The 14,925-nt window shown below is 49.6% G+C and overlaps 1 protein-coding gene across 3 annotated transcripts in view; it reads left to right on the top strand.

Moving 5' to 3' along the window:
* Positions 1–12,982: 12,982 nt before the first annotated feature.
* The window catches only part of CPNE2 (copine 2), a 157,332-nt gene continuing 155,389 nt past the window's right edge, over positions 12,983–14,925 (top strand). Inside the window, exon 1 of one of the 3 annotated variants that reach the window (XM_038367856.2) lies at positions 12,983–13,393. The gene's annotated coding sequence lies outside the window, so the exon portion shown is untranslated. Of the gene's footprint in view, positions 13,394–13,663; positions 13,843–14,925 lie in introns of those variants that run through there. The other 2 variants (XM_038367855.2, XM_043495233.1) reach the window with 2 other exon arrangements.

Raw genomic sequence — 14,925 nt, 5'->3', positions numbered from 1 at the left:
TCTTTATTCTGATGTTTTCCCTCCTCCCATTCTTCAGTATCATGAGTTCTATCGTTTCGTGATCACTTTTACCCAAGCTGCCTTGCATGTTCACATTCTCAACCAGCTCCTCGCTGTTTGTCAGAATCAAATTGAGAGTTGCTGCTGGTGATGGCTTATCTTAAGTGATCACTCTCCTTACAGTGTGTATGATAAACCCATTGTTTCATGTTCTCTGTGTGTGTATATAAATCTCTCCTCTGTTTTTTCCACCAAATGCATCCGATAAAGTGAGCTGTAGCTCACGAAAGCTTATGCTCTAATAAATTTGTTAGTCTCTAAGGTGCCACAAGTACTGCTTTTCTTTTTGCCTCTCCTCTAGTTACTGTCTCCATTTCCTGGAATAAAAAGTTGTGGATTACTTTTTTTTTTATATTGCAAATGACATCCCATGGTGTTTTGTTAGGCTGCCAGGAATGCAGAAAACAGAGGGACAGATAACGAGTAATGATTGGAACCCATAGTGTACCCTCCCTTGGGAGGGCAGAGTCCCTTACTGATGGTATCTGAGTGTATCTTTCTCATTATAGCTGTTGCAGGTAGTGAAGCCTATAGTTAAGGTTGCCTGATATGTCCCATTATAACACCCTATTTTCAGCATGAATGGTGAAAGTTTGGCAAAATTAAAAGAACTGAAACTTTCTTTGCTCTTTGTCTTCCTCAGTCTGAATTTTTTTGTACCGGGAGCGAAAGTTAGTAAAGCTGTTTGGTGCCATTGTTGGTTGGCTAAGCTTCCAAAGCTAAATGACCAACCTAGTGGGTGCTAATTAGCATCTCTGCTTGCTGTCACAGCAGGGAGACCAAGGACTTGGAGCGCAAATGACCCTCTTTTCCTAAGATCTGGTCCCTTCTGTTCAGTAATGAGGCACATTGGTGAGACTGTGTGTGCGGGTGGGTGGGCGGGGAGAGAAACTTGCAGTGATGACTGCCCTTGTTCTGCGAATACAGACAGTTTCGCTCTGCTCTGAGGTTGTCAACCCAGCACCTCCCACTAGCCTTAAATTCCCTTCTGATTTTTTTTTAAAGGGGAAAAAGAAAGAGGGGGAAAAAAGGATTTTAATACCAAGCAGAAAGATACAGGTGTTTATCAGATCTGAACCTGAGAGAGCCACGAATTGGCTCTACCTCGCTGATGTACAGTACTTCATCTCTTACGACACCTTAGAGACTCATGGGAAAGATAAGGCAGCTGAGCGTTTGTCAGTTTTCCACTTACAGAAATAAGCCCATTACATCAGCTGCATGTATTTGATGTCACTTGGAGTCAGACTTGCTGTCCTGGAAGCATGATCTATTAAGGGTTATTTGTAGGAGTCTGAAGGAAAATGACTACTGCACCCCTTAAATCTTGATACACTTTCCCAGTTGGAAATGGAACTTACTGACTTCTTCAACAGCCTTTGTGATACGGCGACGTGAGTGGGCATGCCCAATAGAGGGCACTGTCTAATAATATCAAAGCAGATACTAGCCTTTCCAGTCCAGAGGCTGAAACTTTGCTCATGTCTTTAGCGATGTCACAATCTAGACGAAACGCCCCTTGTGTCCTTTCCATGAGCAGCCCCACTCATTTCAGTGGGCAAATGGTGGGTGTGGGTGTGTAAAATTGGACACTACAGATAACTGAAGAGTGCATTTCACACTGGAGAAAACCTCTGGGAAGAGGGCTTCTAATCATCAAAGTGACGCACTCAAGGGGAGGAAGAAACTATAGCAAAACAAAGTGTCCAATATACTTGAGACATTAATTGTTAGGAGGAAGGTCCCTCCCAGTGGACCCAAACCCTGTATAATGTCTCTCTCCTGGCACTTGTGGGTGCTTTGGAGATGGGACACACCTGACCCTTCCAGTCAACATTGTCCCTTCTGCGCAATTTTTAAGGAGAAGCCCTGGGACAGTTACTACCCTCCTATATTTGTCCTTCAAGACTAATGGTATGTCTTCACTACAGGCCTCTGCCAACGCAGCTGTGTCAGTCAGGGGTGTGAAGAGGTGTGATCCCTGACTGATGCAGAAGCCCTGTTATAGCTGCAGTTATACTGGCCAAACTGCACTTTTATCAGCAAAGGTTCTTCCTCCAGGTGTGTGTGTGAGAGAGTGTGGGTGTATGTGAGTGGGTGCAGAGGGAATGGGAATAAATTATCCTGGTAAAAGGATAACTTTATGTCTATACATTGCATCCATGCTAGGCTTGCTTTGCTAGTATAACATACCAGTATTCCCATACTGGTAAAGTGCTCCTAGTGTAAATATGGCTTAAGCTGTCAGGATGCATCCTGTTTGTGAAGTGTATTGCTCAGTGCTTCCCCAGCTAGTGGCTGATATACACAGAGAACAGGCTACTACTGCTACCAGCGAATAGTTACTCCCTTTAGCTCCAGGGTAGAGGGCTGAGTTGTGCTATGCTGCTGAAGATCCTGGGCGTGACCTGGGAAGGAGGTCATTACAATTATATTTGTAGAAGACCTTTTCTGTGGAGGATCCCCACACGTGTCCACCTTGGGCTTCCACCATCCAGCATTTGGGTGACTGTCCTCTAGCGCCCATCAACAGCATCTCTACACTGGCGAAAGGGTTGTTGCGGTGCACTCAGATGCACCCCTTCTGCATCAGGGCCTTCCCCCAACTCCTGCCAGAGGAGCGCTGTGTTTCCGTGAAGAATTCCAGTGAGCATCCTTGTGTTTGCTGCGTCACTTTATCCAGCCATTGTAGGGCATGCAGCCTGCTATAGCAGATGGAACTGTTATTCTTGGCAATTGAAATCAGTGTGGAGAGAGAGAGAGAGAGACAACAGCAATGTTTCTGGCTCTGCTGGGAATGAGCAGCTTCTTCTTCAGTTAAGTGCCTGTTAAAGAGGTTTCCAGATCAGGCTAGAAATGCGGAAGCCATTGATGGATGATGTGGCTCTTCTGAAGGACTGGGAAAAGGGGCTGAGAAGTTGTCTCCTGAACGTGAATGGGAAAAGCCACCTGCCTTGTCTCCCAGGGTCAGCGCTGCTAATAAAGATGGGGAGGGAAGAAGGAAGTCTGGAAGAAGAATGGCTGGTTTGAATGGCAAGCAAAACTTGGTAACTTGTATCTTTTAGAATGAGTTTGGGTTCTGAGAATCTCCTGGATGGGTCCCTTCCAGGTTCTTCACCAGGACTTTGAAGCCTAACTCAAAACCTGGGAACTCAGCCTGCAGCATTGGAGATGATCTAGCTAGGAGCTGCCTGCGCAGTTCAGTTCCAACCTACACAATGGACCAAACCTGAACCCAACTCTGAACACTCCTCACACTCTGATCTGGCTCCAGAGGTCTCAGCATGACCTCATCTCCAAGTGAAAAGAGAGCCAGCCCCTAAAAGGTCCGTCCCAGGAGTTACATGCAGCTAGTGCGTGTGTGGTCCCTTCCAGACAGACATTTAGTCATGCTGAATCTGTCCAATAAACCTGCCTTCTCTTTACCTGAATTCTGAGTAGCTATGTGTAACTTAAATGGTCCTTGGAACACATGAATGGCAGTGGTACAGTGCTTCCAAGTAGGGTGACAGAATGTCCAGGAGGGAAGTAATTGCTGTGTGGAGAGGGGGATTATGAACAGCTGAGTGTCAGAAGAGGAGCACAAAGCTCTGACCACCTCATGAGTGAGGGATCCCACCATAGGAGCGGTTAACTGCATCTCCAGCTCAAGATCCAGTTTCACCTGTGCTGCATAATACTGCGGAGCACTCTTCAAATGTCCCGTAATCTGAACACAGAGCGAAACCTCCTGTTGGCTGAACACAGCACAACCTCGGACTGTGGGAATCGCAGGATCAGGCACAACAGATCCTTGGCAATTGCTAAACAGAAGGAGGAGAGGGAATCTTAATGCACTGAGGGCCAAATTCAGATCTGGGTTACACAGGGGTAAATCTGGAGTAAGTACACCAGAGTCAAGGAAGGAAGGACTGAATATGGGTGACACGGCCGAGGAGACTGAATGGGAGGGCAAGCTTTGCTCCCAAAGAGAGCTTCACAGAGAGGATCGGGCCCATTGGGGAAAAGATCCTGAGTCGTCCCATAGCACTTAACTGTCAGAGAAGAGCGGTTCTGGAACAGCCTTCCAATAGAAGTAGTGGGGCAAACCACCTCACTAGCTGTAAGCTGAAGCTTGATCCATTTATGAATGGGATGATATGGCTGGGTTGCCCGCAATAGCAGGGGGCTGGACTTGATGACTCAGGCCCCTTCCATCCAGTCCTGTGTCTCTGTGTACCCTGCCAACCCCTAAAACATCATCTTTGTTGCCATTGTTCTACACCTGCTGGAGGTCCTGCTCTCCCATGAGGGTAGCACCAGCGACCCTCCGTTAGCACCATGTGGGGAAGGAGAAGTCTGAGATCTATGGAGGGGAGGGACCTCATTGACATGAGAACCCCTCTGAACATTTCAAGACCTGCTCCCACAGAGTCCCTTTCCTCTCTTCCCACACCAGGCCTAACTGACCCCAGGACCTGTCAACTCCAGCTGCAGTGCCCTCTTAAACGGCTGCTGGGGACTTACGTGACCTGGTGACAAAGGCCTCTGAATTCAGTGCTCTGTCCACTTCTCCCTCCTCCTCCACTTTGAAGCATTAAATGACATTGGCAAATTGCACTGCTAAGTCCCCGATGCCCTGGTGAGCCCGCTTAGGCTTGGCTGCGCTACACCGTTGAGTTACGGGCTGCCAGAGTTTTCCATGGGTGGCAAATCCAGGTAAAAGACTGATTTGTATTCCAGCCTGGGAAACGGGATACGCCGCTCACCGTCCACCCAACCCATTTCTAGGCAGACCATTTTGGCTCTCTTTATCCTATATGATCCAGAGTCAGATTCTTAATACCTCTGCTAGAATGAGCACTTCCAGTTTCCCAAGGGCCTTGGCTCGAGTTGCCAGTGGGCAGCTGTTATTCAAGGCTTTAGCGGCATGTGCCCTTCTTATCACATCGCAACTGCTGACTTTCCTCCGCAGTCCTTGCAGAGGCAGCATTAGATTCGGTTTCCTAATCGTCAACTGCCTTTTCGCTGCAGCCTCCGCTCAAATGGTTCCTTTGCCATCTGTTTAATCCAGTGTCCCTCCCACTCCTACTGTCAGCCGTACAAGGGGAAGCATCGTTAAGGAGCATGGAGGGCGGCATCACACATCACTTACACTGGTATAAATCTCAATGAAGTTACTCTGCATTTACACCAAGTCAGCTAGCGCAGAATCTGGCCCTACACCTCCCTTCCCCCATTGTCTCCCTGTCACACCTGTGAGACGGTTCTCCAGCACCCAGGGACAAGTGAGCTGTCCTGCTCACACTGAAGTCAATGGAAAACATCCCAGTGATGTCAAAGGGAGCAGGACTGGGCCCAGAGGAAGTGAGTGGCTGGGGACAGAGGTCCAGGTCCTCAAAAGCATTTAGGCTCCTAACTCCCATTGAAATAGAGGGAGTTAGGAGCCTAAACGCCTTTGTGACTCCAGTGCATAAATACTGCTAGCGGCTCCCCTGCATGGCCCCATCCCGCATGCCACAAGCCCTGACGATGGACACCCACCCACCGTGCATGCGCAGCTGCTGCTCCAAGTCTGGCAGAGGCTGGGGGCAGGACCGTGGGGGAGCAGCTGCTCTCCTTGGCATGCTCCCCTCTGAGCCTGGCACATGTCTGAATGGAGTTAACGTAGCTCCAAGTGGCATTAACACTCCCTTCCTGCCTGCACCTCCCCACCCCCGGGAGAAGGGAGGGGTGCCAATGCAGCTGGCCTCTGCAAGCGCCTTCAGGCAGGGGCCAGCTGCTGTGTGTGTGCAGGGACAGCCTTTGCCATGCAGGGGCTGGCTCTTGCTGGGGTTTCAGCATCTTTTCGAGGTGGAATCCCTGCTCTGTTCAGGGATCAGAAGCCAAGCCCCTTTCTAGGGGTTAGGGAGCGAGTGTGGGTGGGGGCGTACTCTTCTAAGCTCTGCCCCAATAAGCTCCGCCCCCCCAATAAGCTCCACCCTTGTGAGTCAGCAGAATGAGATGCCACATGCAGTAGATTGTGCTGATATTTAAATTTGGATCGTGCATGTTCTCTGAGCTCCTCTAGGCTTATGCCATAAGCTCGGCTCTTTCTTGAGTAGGGGGGGAAACAAGTGGTGGAATTGCCCATATGCTTGCTGGAATGAGATGTCTCGTACTGCAAACTGAGCAGATCTGTGACCTTCCCGCTCCTTCCTCGCCTTTATGAGAGAGTTAATAATCCTGACATTTAACTTCTCACCGGACATCTGTGTTAACCCCTCACTAAGCTGAATGGGGTAATTTATATCACTGAGCTAGTGTTCCAGCCTGGCTCGTTGCAGGTAGACATTTCTGCATTGTTTTCACTCCATTCACATTTTTGAAGTTTTCTTCACAACCATAACAGGTAGAGACTCTTTTATTTTTAATGAAAGCTGAGATTCTGGAAAACGAGAGAGCAGGCTCTGAGAGGAGTTGCTGGCTGCTTCCAAGCCTGTTCTCCAACACCTCTCCCCCTGGGAAGAGCATCCCCAGGATCACCATGTGGTGAATGAATTTCATGGAGTTTCCCGGGGAAGAGTAGGAGAAGCTCCTGATCTTGGAGAATATCCTATTACTCTGGAAATTCAGGGCAATCTCACTTCCTGTTTGGTAGAGGAACCAGTTGAGGGCTGGACTTAACTAATTGACCTCGTTTGTTAAAGCCCTGGACTAGGAATCGGGCGATCAGGGTTCAATTCCCAGTTCTGCCACTGATTCCCTGTGTGATGTTGGACAAGTCACTTAATCTCTGCGCCGCAGCTTCCTATCTTGTCTATCTATGTTAGGTCTTCAGGACTGGGACTGTTTCTTACTGTTTTTGTACAATGTGGCCCTGATCTCAGTTGAGGCCCTGTAGGCTGGACTATTGACAATGATGAGATGAGAAGCATAATTGGATTCTTCATCACTCAGAAATTGCTGTGTAACCCAACCAAGCCAGACTTTAAAATGGATAGCCCCTCCCTTTTGCGCCTTATCAAAACTAGGAGATGAGAAATGTTGTTAGTCAGGCACCCAAACGCAATCAGGGATTCAAATTTGGTTCCAAAGGGAACAATGTAAGTGGAAAATCTAGCAGTTGTTTATTTAAAACAAACACATCCTTCATTTAAAAAAAAAATCAATTGACTAGATTGTCCTTTAGGCTTGAAAACGTACGTTGGCCTAGCAACATCTGTCAGGGATGTGAAAAATCCACGTCCTGGAGCGATGTCGCTCTGCTGACCCTGGCACTGTGCTAGGTCGACAGAAGGATTACATACAGCAACGAGAGAACCCCTTCTGTCACTGTTGGGAGCGTCTACACTGAACCGGTACAGCAGTTGCTGCGCCGTTGTGGCATTTTAAATGGAGACGTACCCTTAGACTTCTAAGGCCAGGTCTACGCAACAGACCTACGTTGGTCTAACTATGTCGCTCAGGGGTGTGAAAAATCTATATAGTGATACCGACCTAACCCGCCATGTAGACAGCGCTCTGTCAGTGGGAGAACTTCTCCCGTCAACAGAGCTACCACCACTCGGGCAGGTGGATTAATTACGCCGCTGAGGGGAGAAGCTTTCCTATTAACATAGTGGAGTCTTCACTACACACTACGTGGCTGTACATGAAGACAAACCCGAAAACTCTTACAATTGTAACAATTCTAGTGCCAGGAAAAAGGGGAAAGTGCCCCTTTAAAATCTTTTACAAAGCACCTAGCAAATGGAGTATACAAACAAAGAGGAATAATTTAAATCAGAAACCTCCAAGGAGATTTGGTTCCAATTTTATTACCCCTCTTCTGCATCAAAAAATATCCTTCCAGGGCTGAGAATCTGTAAGCCAAGTTTCAGTCCCAAGGAGATAATTGGTCATAAAACACTGAAAATATAGGTTTAGAATAGGAAGTCTGACAGCTCCTTAAGTCCAGCTGAGTGAATTATAGGCATAATATTAAAAAAACAGGTATCCCTAGATAGTCATGTGTATCTGGGTCATGATCGCTTGCAGATATTCCCATTAGCTTCCACGGGCTGCCAAATCTTGTTTTTAAGGATAATTATGGTCTCTGTGTAGCTTTGGTTCTAGGAAATGCTGGAAGTGAGTTAGAGAATGCAACTATTCTTTAGGTGATCTCTGGTGAGTTCCTATAACATAAACCAATCTAGGCATAAATGCTCTGGCTTTAATCCAGCAAAGCACTGAAGCATGTGGTCTCTTTGACTTCAGTGGGACTACTCCCATGCTTAAGTGCTTTGCTGGATGGTACAAACCACTAATTAGGAGCAAATTCTACCCTCAGATAAGTGCCTGGTACTCTGTATCACTTGTGCACTCATCTGAGTGAAGTATTAGGCCCTGAGAAAATTAACAGCCGGGGCTGGCTTCCATATACCTTAAGGCCAGAAGGTCATTGTGATCATGTAGTATGATTTCCTGCATAACAAAAGCCCTAGAATTTCCTCCAGGAAATTACCTGGTTATACCTTGAAAGACAGCATTGATCATGCAGAAATTGTTTTAACATGTAGCTAATCTAGCCATCAGATGGACACCTTCCAAAGGATCTCCTGTATGGAGAACTTACGGATGCTCAAGTTCACTGAGCCCACTTGGACGCAGGTTCAGGGACAGGTTCTGGGCGCAGGTTCAGGGACATTTGCAAGAAGGACCTGCAAGCTGGGAAGATGCTGTTAGCAACGGGCCACACTGGAGACTTGCACTGTTCCAGGAGGAGAGCTGGTGTAACTGCATCACTCAGGGGTGTGAATTTTTCACACCCCTGCGCCCCTGAGTGATGCAGTGATACCCACCTAACGCCCCATGTAGACAGCGCTGTGTTGATCGGAGAGCTTCTTCCACCAACATAGCTACTACGTCTCGGGGAGGTGGATTAACTATGGGAAGCTCTCCCGTTGGCGTAGGAGTGTCTTCACTTAAGTCTTACAGTGGCGTAGCTACATCAGCGCAGCTTCACCAAGGCAGTGTTTTAATTGTAGACCTGCCCCTAGGCAGAGCGAATGCAATGTGATATTAAGGATCTGCCTAATAAACCCAGAGAAGCCAGGAAAATCAAAGTCAAGCTGCAACCTTGTACTGCATCCTCCAGGTCCCATTTACTTTTGTGGCTCTCCCTTAATGCATCTTGTGTGCCATTTGACAGCCAGCTCTTCAGCCCCAGGAATGGGGTCTCTCTCTAGTAAGATCTGTAAAGTGCCCTGTAGACTGCGTGCTCTGAATAATAATGGTCCTTTAAAAACTGTAGACAGCAGAGGAAAAATAAGGACCTACCTTCCTAACCTCATTTGAAATACTCAGGACAAAAAAGGGAAAAAATGGCAATTTATTTTGCGGAAAGGCAGGGGCTGACCTTCCACAGTAGGCATGTTTGGCCCTGTGACTCACTCTGTCATGCTAATGTATAGTGTGCAAAGTGATCCATTGTCCTATGATTGATTCCCGGCTAGAGACCGGGGGTGGTGATTGTATTAGATGTCATCATATGGGAAGAGACTTTCAGAAGCGCTCACCACCCACAACAGGGGCGGTGCGTTTTCAGAGGAGCACAGTGTATTGGGTGCACACCGGGTGCTGAGTATGTTTGTTTAATTGGGCCCTTTTTTAGGTGCTTAAAAGGAAGCTGTGCTTCCTTGGAGAATCTCGGTCACTTGATGATCACCTGTTCTGTTCATTCCCTCTGAAGCACTGGCCACTGTCTGAAGACAGGATAATGGGCTAGATGGAAAAATTGGTCTGACCCAGTAGGGCCATTCTTATGTATGGAAGAATCCAGGGGTAGTTAAGGCTGGTGCTTTCATTGTCCTCCACAGACACAAAATCCCATCTTTCTCCTGTTAAAATCGATGGGAGTTTTGCCATCGACTTCAGTGCAAGCAGGATGTTCGCATGTATGTGGCTATTTGCAGGTGGTGACAGTAATTTAAAGAGACAGTGGCCCTGCTGGCAATGGAACAGTTCAGCTTGTGTTTGTTTTTTTAACTTATGGGAGGCAGCTGCAGGTTTCAAATACCTGGAACCGTAGTTGGGCTACTTGCTGCCTTCCACCCAAAAGGAGGTTGAATTTTAATGGTGCGCTCTTGTGTGTTGTTTGAAAAGTGCTTTTTGATCAAAAGAGCTGCGTGAGCAGGAAGGATTCTTATTACCCAGTATATTGTAATGGCCTCGATGCTGATGTTCTAGTGATCTGGGGACTTCTATATTGACATATAAACCCCGCAGTGAGGGACATGCTTGAGAGGTGTAGCATGTACTGGAGTCCAGAACCCTTTAGAAGGCTGACACTTCATCCTATACATGTGCATTTAGGGTGCAATTAACCCACTGGCCAAGGGCCTGTGATGCCCCATTGCTGGGCAAAACAGCTACACAAGGAGAGCCTTTGGCCCACCTGAGAGGCTGGCTCCATGTTGATTGTGCACCTGCTGGCAAAGAAAGGAGTGTTGGGGGTGGTCTGGAGAATTGGGTCCTTACATTTGATATAGAGCTAGTGGCTGGGAAGCCACAGTCAGGTGGAACAAAGAGGAAGCAGCTGCTATTTCAGCTCATGTTATGGGTTGGAGTTGAGACCTTGTTCAACCTGATGAGTGAATGTGCCCTTCATTTCAGATAGTTGTAAGAGACTGTCAAGGGGCTACACTTAAAATAAGGCCTGTTGCAGTCTGCCCAGAAGCTAGCACCATGTGGGTGGGTGGGGGGGTCCAGAGACTATTGTGATCCCGGGGGAACGCAGGTGTGTGTGAGAACAGCCAAGAACAGAGAAGCAATGGCAAAAAGCTACCAGTGGTAGCTGTTGAGCACAGTGTAATCCTGGGAAAAGCTAGAGAGACAGCATTTGGGTCTGCTGGCGAAAGTGGCTTGGGGCTGTAAGGTAAGAAATTGTTCCTTTTGTTTGTGGTTCCTGCTGCATTTGAAGAAGTAGGACTTTGCACATTCCTTGTAAATAAACAAGCTTGCCTGAAAGAGAATAGCAGACTCCATGCATTACTGCTTCCAACTGGAACATCCTTGGGGCCCCAAATTTGAGTAGCCACTCAGGGCAAAAGTACTAATGAGTACTAAAGTACTTTTTAGCCCCGGGGAGAAAGGCACAACAAGAACCAATGGCTGGGAGCTGGACAAATTCAAACTAATAATAATACAGGTTTTTAACCATGAGGATGATGAATCTTTGGAACAACTTACCCAGGAAAGTGGTGGATTCCCCATCTCTTGGTACCTTTTAACATCAAGACTGGGTGCCTTTCTAGAAGATGCTTTAGTCAAACGCAAGTTATGGGGTTAAACTGAGGGGTAACTGGGTGACATGTCTAGGGCTGTGATATACAGGAGGGCAGACTAGGTGTTTTAATGATCTCCCTTATGGCTTTAACCTCTGTGAATCTGGGTAGGGGAGGAAGAAAAGCTGAAGTAGCAATCACAGAAGAGCTGCTTTTCAGCCCCATGCCCTTCCCTTTTGGGGCAGAGGATGTTTCTGACCACTCCCCAATCCTTTATTTGGTTCTTCTTGCCCAATCAGGTTTGTGCCAGTGTGAGTAAATTTCACCTTTTAAAGATTTTGCTTTTAAAATTCTTTAGGGCCTGATCCTGCCATCCATCAGTGCCCCAAAAGACTCATTGAGCCCAACAGGAGACCCTACACATAGGCCAGTGGCAGCGTTAACCCTCTGTATTGCTGTAAGGAGAAAATTTCTTCCTTGATTTTCAACTGCCAGGGAATCATCATATGACTAGCCAGCCTAATTCCAGTTATGCTGCGAAAGGTCATGTCAGAACACTGCAACATTTCAAAGACAGGTTTCAGAGTAGCAGCCCTGTTAGTCTGTATTCACAAAAAAGAAAAGGAGGACTTGTGGCACCTTAGAGACTAACACGTTTATTTGAGCATAAGCTTTCGTGAGCTACAGCTCACTTCATCGGATGCATTTGGGAAGTGAGCTGTAGCTCACGAAAGCTTATGCTCGAATAAATGTGTTAGTCTCTAAGGTGCCACAAGTCCTCCTTTTCTTTATTTCAAAGAAAGTATCTTAATTATAGATGGGTAAACAGTGAGGGAAATTATCCACTAGGATTTCAGCAGTTTCTCAAGAGGCTTGTGCTCTGACCACCTTTGCAAAAAGGGAATCCGAATCTGACTCTCTAATACATACATATCGCACGCTCATCCCCTCCAGTAGTGCAGTAAGCACCAGGACGACATCTGTCCCCTTTTGTTTGTTTGCCTAGGGGAAGAAGCATGTGCCCTGGAGTGTTTTGTTTTGGAAGGTTTTTTTCCAGTGCTTAATTTGTAATGAAAGAGATGCCGGGGCGGGAGCAATTTTATTACTTTCATCACTGATGCAGCAAGCTGGGGCTACGAACTGCCCAGGCAGAGAGGTACTAGGGCTCACTGTCACAAATTAAGCCCTGTGGTTGGGCTTTTTAAAATACGTAGTAGTAACATTTGTGTTTTAGAGAAGGCGGGGGGGGGGGAGGCTGGTGTTTGTCCCTGCTTTCACCAGTCCGGAAGGGGAGGAGGCAAAGCATCCCCTGGGGCAGGCTACCTCCATGGAAGGTGAATGCTGGCTAAGAGGCCACAAGTCCTCCTTTTCTTTTCGCGGATACAGACTCACCCGGCTGCTACTCTGACAGCTGAGATCTGTTTGAGCCCCCAAATGGAATTTGTTTCAAGGCAAAATAACACTCATTTGAGGCTGAAGGGGTTTATAAAAGCATCCCACGGGCCCCACTCGCACCTGACCTAAGGGACCAACCATGCAGCTCGCCTAGCCAAGCCTCAAAGGGATCCTCCCCGCGCCCCAAGAATTTGGGAGAGAAGAAGCCTTTGGGGGCCACTTCCGACTCGCGAGCGAACCGCAGGCTGGTCAAACGCAGGCGTTGCGTGACCCAGTAAAAGCGAAAGGCCCCGATCCCGCAATCGGACCCACGCAGGGGATCCGATTGCGGGCTCGGGCCCTCCGCTGGCCGGGGAGTTGTGTTTAGAAACCTTTTCCCCGGGGTCTCGTTAGGGACACGGGCCGCTTCGCCCGTCTGCCCCAGCGGAGCGGGTCTCCGAGCAGCTCGCTAGGAGCCGGCTTGGGTTAAAAATACCACTTGCGTGGCGCGTTGGAGCGCGTCTCTTGCTCGGTCCTTGGAGGGGTAATTATTTACTCGGGAAGGGCCAGCCCCCTCGACAAAGCTATTTAAAGTATTTCTTGCCCTCCAAGAGCCAGACCGAGACGGGAGCCTAGATTGGCAAGACCCCGCAACCCTGGGAAGCCCAAGCGGGGGGAGTCGGGGGGGGGGAGGTTAAAGAAGCAGTTTCTGAAAAAGCCACCTCCTGGTGTCGGTACGTTTCAGGGCATCCGAAGGGGAGGGGGGATTGACACACCGGGGGCGCTGCCCGTCAGGCCCGGTGCAGAGTGCCGGGGGAGGGGGGCGCCCCGCTGGCTCTCTCGGAGGCGGGGGGCCGGGGGGCCGGCCGGCGTGTGCCGCCGGGCTGGGCGCTGCGCGCTGATCCCACCCCTCGCTCCCCCAGTGTCGAGGCGCCGCTGGCTCCGCAGCCGGGGCGGGGGGGGGGCGCGGGCGGCGGACCCAGCGCTGCGGCAGCCGGAGAAGCGGAGCCCCGGGAGCGCCCCCCGCCGAGAGGAGCCGCTGCCTGGCCAGGGAGGAGGCGGCGGCGGCGCCCGCCCGCTGATCCCCGGAGCCGGCGGGGCTCTCCGGGGATGCCCCAGCAGCCCCCCGCCGCGGCCCCAGCAGCTCGGTGCGGAGCCCGGGGCCCCACCTCCCGGACGGCGGTAAGTGACCGGCGGGCGGGGAGCCGCGATCTGCGCCGGGCCACCCGCCGCTTCCAGGGAGGGAGGCTGATCGCGGCAAGCCCCGGGGCGACCCTTGCGGGGGGGGGGTCTACTGCGCCGCAGCGGGCTTGGGGGGCCCCTCTCCGGGCTGGGGCACGGTAAGTTTCCGGGCAGCGGCGCTGGGCGGTTCACGGGGTGGGGCCGGATCTCAGCCTTACTTCTGCGCTTAGTTTCAGGCCGGGAAAGGGTTCGTCTCCGAGGGGCCCTTCCCGGCTGAAAGGGCTGGCTCTGCCCGTCCGCCTCCCGCCTCGGCCCCACAGCCCCACGGGGAGGAAGAGCCTGCTTTGAGCTGCACCCCTTAAAAGCCGTGGCTGGGAAGAGGGCAGGCTGCCCGAGGCGGTTTGCAACACGATCAACTGCGGGGGGTTACCAGCGGCTGGGGCAGTTAAACTCCCCCTCCCCGCTCAAGGCAACTGCTAAATGCAGACCATGGCCCCTGTTGGTCAAGCCCTCCTTTTTGAAAAATTACCCCGGCTGCTGCTTTTCTCAAAGGCCGCCTGATGACACGAGCCTTGGGCCTGGGATCCTACCCTGTGTAGCAATAACTGGGGGGAGGGTTCAGAGTAGCAGCCGTGTTAGTCTGTATTCGCAAAAAAGAAAAGGAGGACTAGTGGCACCTTAGAGACTAACGAATTTTTTAGAGCATAAGCTTTCCTGAGCTACAGCTCACTTTCCACCAAATGCATCCGATGAAGTGAGCTGTAGCTCACGAAAGCTTATGCTCAAATAAATTTGTTAGTCTCTAAGGTTTCAGAGTAGCAGCCGTGTTAGTCTGTATTCGCAAAAAGAAAAGGAGGACTTGTGGCACCTTAGCGACTAACACATTTATTAGAGCATAAGCTTAAATGCATCCGATGAAGTGAGCTGTAGCTCACGAAAGCTTATGCTCTAATAAATGTGTTAGTCTCTAAGGTGCCACAAGTCCTCCTTTTCTTTTGGGGGGGGGAAATCCCTCCTGGTGGAGATGAGAGTTAGAGCGGTGGATTTTTGTTTCCTTTTTCTTTTAAAGCTACTGAGCTCTCAC

This window comes from Dermochelys coriacea, chromosome 12, assembly GCF_009764565.3.
Source record: "Dermochelys coriacea isolate rDerCor1 chromosome 12, rDerCor1.pri.v4, whole genome shotgun sequence".
NCBI classification, from domain to species: Eukaryota; Metazoa; Chordata; order Testudines; family Dermochelyidae; genus Dermochelys; species Dermochelys coriacea.
This window is presented reverse-complemented; position numbering and strand designations above follow the sequence as displayed.